We start from the raw sequence: 7,651 nt of genomic DNA on the forward strand, positions 1-7,651 counted from the left end.
ATCATAGTGTATGATCCTTTTCATATATTGTTGGATTAGGTTTGCTAATATTCAGTTGATTTTTCTGCCTATATTCATCAAATATATTGGCCTGTAATTCTTTTCCTTTGTGGTGTCTTTGTCTTGTTTTGGTTTCAGGGTAATGTTGGACTCAAAGAATGAATTTAGGAGTGTTCTGTCCTCTTTAGTTTTTTGGAATAGTTTTAGAAGGATGGGTATTGCCTCTTCTTTATATGTTTAGTAGAATTCCCCTGTGATGCTGTCTGGTCCTGAACTTTTGTTTGCTGGGAGTTTTTTCAATTACAAATTGAATTTCAGTACTGTGATCAGTCTATTCAGATTGTCTGTTTCTCCCTGATTTGGTCTTGCCAGGTTTTATGTTTCTAGAAATTTGTCCATTTCTTCTAGGTTGACCAATTTGTTGGCATATAATTGTTCATCGTATTTTCTGACAATTGTTTTCATGTGTCTGTGGTATTGTTTTTATTTCTACTCTTTCATTTTTTAATTTGTTTATTTGGTCTTCCCTCTTTTCTTCTTGGTGAGCTTGACTAAAAGTTTATCTTTTCAAAAAACCAGCTCTTGGTTTTATTGACCTTTTCTACTGTTTTTTTTTTTTTTTTGGTCTCTATTTTATTTATTTCCTCTCTGATATTTATTATTTCCTCCCTTCTGCTGACTTTGGGCTTTGTTTGTTCTTCTTTTTCTAATTCCTTTAGATGGTAGGTTAGGTTGTTTATTTGAGTTCTTTCGTATTTATTGAGGAAGGCCTGTATCACTGTAAACTTCCTTCTGTTTTTGCTGCATTCCGTAGATTTTGGTAAGCTGTGTTTCCATTTTCATTTGTCTTGAAGTATTTTCTGATTTCCTCATTGACCTATTTTATTTTTTTTTTAGTAGCATGTTTAGTCCCAATGTGTTTGTCCTTTTCCCATTTTTCTTTCTGTGATTGAGTTCTAGTTTCATACCATTGTGGTCAGAAAAAAATGCTTGATATAATTTCTATTCTCTTAAATTTGTTGAGACTTGTTGCCTAGCATGTGGTCTATCCTTGAGAACATTCCATGCACACTTGAAAAGAATGTGTATTCTGCTGTTTTTGGATGGAATGTCCTATAGATATCTACTAAGTCCAACTGGTTTATTTTGTCATTTAAGACCACTGTTGCCTTATTGATTTTCTGTCTAGAGGATCTGTCCATTGATGTAAGTGGGGTGTTAAAGTCCCTTACTATTATCGTATTATTATCAATTTCTCCACTTATGTCTGTTAATATTTGCTTTATATATTTATGTGTATCCCCCTTTAATTTTGATTTACTCCTTCCAAGATTTCTCCTGGCACAAGTTTTGCAAACTATCTTACAGAAAATAAATGAGACAAATAAAATGCTATAAAATCACCATATGTTTTCTAGGAATAGAGGAATGAATGTTTTTTCCTTTCATTTTTCCCTCTGTTCCTCCGTCCTTCCCTTCCTCTCTTGCTCTCATTTACACTCCTGTTCTCACTCTTTCACCCTCTTGCTCTCTCTTTCTTTGCTTCCTGATTTAGGTTGTTACATAAAGTCTGATCCTACTTGGCCCTTTTGAGGTAAGAATATATAAAATCTTAGTTTTAAAAACAGTATTTTAGGGGCTTCCCTGGTGGCGCAGTGGTTGAGAATCTGCCTGCCAATGCAGGAGACACGGGTTCGACCCCTAGTCTGGGAGGATCCCACATGCTGCGGAGCAAGTAGGCCCGTGAGCCACAATTACTGAGCCTGCGCGTCTGGAGCCTGTGCTCCGCAACAAGAGAGGCCGCGATAATGAGAGGCCCGCGCACCGCGATGAAGAGTGGCCCTCACCTGCCGCAACTAGAGAAAGCCCTTGCACAGAAATGAAGACCCAACACAGCCATAAGTAAGTAAATAAATAAATAAATAAAAATTTAAAAATAAACAGTATTTTAACATGCATAAGCCATAACTGCTGTAATAGGAACATGTTCTCCTGTGTAAGATGGCATCATCTTTTAGGATTTAACTTGTGATATGTAACTTTGCTTGGACAAGGATACTCATAAAAAGAGTGCCTTTCTTAATTTTCAGATTTGGAGATGCCTTGTGGCCATTTTTAAATGGTTTACTCACTGTGGATTCAAAACTAGGGAACGTCTTATTTCTTGTTTCTTTCAATAATTTTAGCAAACATCTGCTAAGAGCTCCCAGGGGTGTATTTTGCACAGAACTGAAAAATGACTGCTGGTAATGCTAAGAGCCTGCTACTTTCGGAATATGTAACCCAGCTAATATGCATTACAATTTAATAAATCCATGAATGGATATTACATGGAGATTGTAGACCAGCTGTTCCCTGCTAAAACAAGCCAGAGGAACAGGGGTTGTAGCTAGAGGGATTCAGGTTCAATATAAGGAAGCTGAAGAAGTTGCTGGTGAGATTTTTGAGTGCACTATGAAGATCCTTACTCAGAAGGTTGAATGTTGTCACTGCTGGCCTGTGATTTCCAAGTCTTGCAAGTTAAAAAAAGAACAAAAATATCTATTTGTATTTTAAACTTAGATGAAAATTGTTGTATTTACTGAAACAAGTTCTCAAGCAGTACTGAAAATAAGGAGGAAAATCTCCTTTCAAAATTTCTAGAGTTAAAATAGAACCTGTTCACCCTCTCTGTCTCTGTCTTAACATAGCAAAAACTGAATCCCTGAAGATTGTAGAAGTGATTTCAGGCCTTGTACCAATCCTCTACCATCACAATTTTCTCACTGGACTGTTCAATAAATTCCCTGTCCGTTACACTGACAACCAGAGTCAGACCTGGAGTAAGACTGAAGCAAAAAGGTTCCTTCAATTTAGACAGTAATCTTCTGATGTCGAATGCTTTCTTGTTTAGTGTCTCATTTAATCTTCCCAACAATCCTACAAAACAGGCATAGTTGTCTCCATTTCCTGATAAGAAAAGTGAGAATCATGGGAGGACCTGTGCAAAATTACCTGCTTTGTAAGTGGCAAAGCCAGGGGTAAAACCAGTTTTAAATCCTAGCTAAGGGCTCTTTATCATATCTCAGTAATTTTGATGTACTCATTATTTTTTTTTTCCAGGGCGCTCCACCTTCTAACAATGTGGCTGATTTGTTTGGAATGAGCCTCCATATACACCCTTCTAAGAAACTGAAACAAGTTCTCAAGCAGTACTGAAAATAAGGAGGAAAATTTCTTTTCAAAATTTCTAGAGTTAAAATAAAACCTGTTCACCCTCTTTGTCTCTGTCTTAACATAGCAAAAACTGAATCCCTGCAGATTGTAGAAGTGATTTCAGGCCTTGTACCAAGCCTCTACCATCACAATTTTCTCACTGGACTTTTCAATAAATTCCCTGCCCGTTACACTGACAACCAGAGTCAGACCTGGAGTAAGACTGAAGCAACAAGGTTCCTTCAGTTTCAAAGAAAGGACTCAGACTGGAGCTTTCCAGAAAGCATCCTTGATGCAGAGCATTCCTACTTATCCATTCACCATAAGCATTGACAGTCTGGCTTTTCCACTCATCAGTTGTGTGGCAAGTTATTTAATATCTGTATGTCTCGGTTTCCTCATCAGCATAAATGTAAATAATAATAGTACCTACCTCAAAGGGCTGTTGTGAAGGAAAACTAATTTAACACCTAATTTGCCTGGAGCAAACTGTGCTTGGAACAAAATATGTGGAGTGGAAACGTTGGCTAATATCACAAATTTGCCATCAACTCTAGATGCCAAACTTGGCTTCCAAACATGTGACAAGATAGTTAAATAATTTTATAAAAATCATCTATAAATATACCTCTTTTTAAGGTACTGGAAGAATGCAGGGATGAATAAAAAGTAATATCCAAGAGGTTTGTCATTCAGTGGAGGAGATATAGAATATATGTACATTTCTATAGTCCAAGGCACAATAAATAATGTAAGACCAGAGCACAAAGGAAGCAGACATTCTTAATAGCTGGAAGAATCTGATAAGATTTGTAGGCGTGGTGAAACTTTGAATATCTTACTTGCCTGGAGTCTTCACAGTACCTGACTCAGTGGCAGCTGCATAGCAGGTGCTCAGTGGATATATAAGGAGTGACTGAGTGTGGCAGGTAGAGGTCAGAGGTTTGGGGAAAGCTTCTTTGGAGGGGAAAGAGTATAAACCAAACACGGAGGCATGGAAAGGATCCAGTTAGGAAGTCCATGACTGGTGGATTCATACGTTGGGGGTCAGCGATGAAGCAATCATCAACATAGATTTAGTTTTAGATATTGGACAGTCTTGAATGACATTCTAGAGATTTAAATTATATGTGATACCAATGGAGACAAACAGAACATCAGATAGTTCCAAGAAGGATCTGGTGTGATTGGATATGAACTATAGGAACATGCCTTTTATGATTTTGAGGAATGTTAGGACAGTGATCTTATTAACTATATTAACAAGACCACAGCCACTCCTCTCATAAGGTTGCCCATGTTGTGAGTTAAAAGTTATTAGTTGAAATTTTTGTCCTCAACACCTAAGGACTCTAGTAAGATGGGCTTAGCAAGTGGCACGTAGACAAGAAAGAGCGTCTTTGCTATCCCTAAGCCTAGATCGTAACCTGGGGGCTGTGCTCCTGCTGTCCTCGAGAAAGGACAGAAACTTTTGAGATTAGTGGACTGAAATATATATGAAAGAGAATTGATGAGTAAGGCAACTAGATGACTCAATCTCCCCCATGTGGGAGAAGTCCCGGGCTACTTTGCCATTCCTGGTCCATAAAAGGAGAAAGCAAAAGAATGAGCCATGCCAATGTGTGTGATCATTAATCCACAGTGACCCTGCTCATTAGTAAATGCAGCCCAGGCACATGCCTGAAATCTGACTCATTAAATGAGTGTTCTTCCTCCTGCAGAGAAGAAAAGAAGGTTCAGGGGAAAGTAGGTGTTTGTCTTTTCAGAATCCTACCTGGAATATGACTTAAAGAGAACTGTTAGAGACAGAGGGAATTTGAGCAAGGTCAGTGTCGTGAGGAAAGAGAGTTTGATTTCAAAGACTTCGAAGAATCTGATCCGATGTTGGGTTGAGAGATACAGAGGCATTGAAGATGATTATCATTTTGCCATCTCTTGTGACTGGGAGGATGGCGTTGCTGCCATTAACTGAAATAAGCAATGAAGAGGCCAGGATGATTTCTCTTCTTTTGCAGTTTTCCTGTAGCTTAAAACAAAATATATCAGCTTGTACCCGGAGACTACCTTAAGGCTGAGAAGAGCTATAAGTTAATTAACAAGTAATATTACAGTGTTAGGAGAAAGGAAAGGATGAAATTACCTTTTTTTTCCTTTTTCTAGAGAATAAGGAATAGCAAAGTAGAATTCTTCAGGAGGCAGATAGACTCAGTGTCCTGAAACAAATGGCTGCTTGTTTGACATCCTTTTTGTGTCTCAGAGGATCTCAAGAAACATCTAAGAGGTGCTGAAAGCTTTTAGAAGGATTATGTAAAAAAATTTGTGAAAGAAGGCAGTCATAGAAATTACTCTCTAGGCAATATTTTCATAGTTGAACAGAGAGCCTTTGCTTTTGGAACTGTTTAGGTATATGAAAGAAAAGAAGAGACTCCTCTTTAAAGCCAGCAATGGTATTTTAAAAAGAAGGGCAGGAACAACATAATGATTCTAGGCTCATGAAGAAAGACACACATATGTAACTTAGTATTTGCCCTAATATCACTGAAGGGAACTGGTGAGGGGCCTAGGATAGACAACTGAGATAAGAAGTGTTGAAATGTAGTTAATAGTCCAGGTTAATATTTGGGGAAGACAAGAAAAAGCTTATGACAGAAAAGGGACTCAAACTCAGTAACTGCTAACAAGTCATGCAATTTAAGAGAACACGCAAATGAATGAGGATCAACTCCCAACAAAGATTGGAAGGCCCAAGAGCTGGAGACTTAGGCAACTGTCAGAGGCAAGAATAGACAATGTCCAAGATCCAAGATGGTAGTTTGAGCCACGGGGACAATTGTAATAGTAGGGCTGGAACTTTGGCCAGTGACTGGGGGAAAACTGTAGGAACCCACTGTAGTAGTAGGAAGAAGGACCGTGGTAAGTTAGAGTGTTTTCATTTGGGTTCTTTTTAGGACAAGAGTCAGTTCTCAGGATGGGTTATTTTGAGTCCTTATGCAAGAATGAGTAAGCTCTTCATGTACATATATGGAATGATCTCTCAGAATAAAACAAAAGAAATACAGAGCACTTGGTATAGTATGCTAGCAATTGTGTAAAATAAAAGGTGTATGGCTATATATATCTAATCTATCTTAGAACTTCTGGAAGGATACACAAGAATTTGCAATAGTGATTTCTTGGTAAGTGGTAATGAAGAACTGAGGAAAAGAAAAAAGGAATGGAAAGAAGACTTTAACTTATACCTATAAATTGTTATATGACCTTGGAAAAATTAAAGATATATGTTTTAAAAAGAGTGCTGCTTGGGGGTTTCATGTGAGACTAAACAGGATTACATGTGTTGGGAAGGGTAGAGAATGAGGTGATAGTCATCTCACATGATGGAAGGAAATGTTTTGTTTTAATAAGTTGTTTCAAATATTTATCATCCATAATTTAATGTGTTTAATGTGTAAGTTAGAAACTTTAACTCATAGAAATCCAATGTGTGAAGTGAGTCCAGATTAGAGATGAATTTCCTTGGAGAATAGAAATCAATCAAAACACTTACTTTGGGGGCTTCACAGATCTCTGACTCTTTCTTGCTATCTTCAGCAGTATAATTAACAATCAGGGGCAAACCTAAGGGATGAACAAACTTCTTGTATGTGAAATTGTGAAGTAAACTCCATGTGGCAATAGCTGAGTGATAGAGCTCTTCCTACTTTCAGGTATTTTTGTTTGTTTGTTTGTCTTTTTTAGTTGGTGTCAGCAATGTTTTGGTTTTAAAAACACTGACGAATCAACTCACTAACTGAACCAAACCCAACAAAACAAACCAGAAAAGAGAGACAAAGATGATGGTGATGAAGAGAAACACTTGTATTTCACAGTTCTGCTCAGGACTAGTTTTTCTTGAAACAGTTTTCCATTAAGTCACACAGCAGCTTATGATACCAATTCGTGGTTCATTAAAAACCTTTCTCCTGCCTGGAGCTCTCTTTGCAGTCAGTGGGAACACAAATGGAAAGAGATTTTAGAGTGATGGTGTGTGGGTTCTTACTGTGAGTGAAATCCCATTCAGGATGACTGAAGGATTGATTTGTGCAAGTTATGGATGCAGTATTGACTCTAAATAGGTGTTGGGTTCAACTTTGGGAAGAACTGGAAAACCTGTGGGAGAATAGATTTATATTCAGGTGTTACTATGTCAAGGCAATGCTTTTAAGTTATGGCCAACCAAAATGTTTCAACAGTGTGCAAAGAAATAATTTAGTTAAGTAATTATAAAGAAAATGTTAAAAACAAAGATTTTTAGATTTAATCCTGTTTCTGGGATTTCCTCATTTTATTTTCATCCTCTACAACCTCAGTGCCTCAGTTCTTATCGTTTCGGAAATGGGGAGATCAATGCTGCTTCACGAGGTTACTAGAAGAAACAACTTAAGAAATAGGTTTGGGGGATTGAGAGGTACCATCT

Source organism: Eschrichtius robustus, chromosome 5, assembly GCF_028021215.1.
Source record: "Eschrichtius robustus isolate mEscRob2 chromosome 5, mEscRob2.pri, whole genome shotgun sequence".
In the NCBI taxonomy this organism is placed as follows: domain Eukaryota; kingdom Metazoa; phylum Chordata; class Mammalia; order Artiodactyla; family Eschrichtiidae; genus Eschrichtius; species Eschrichtius robustus.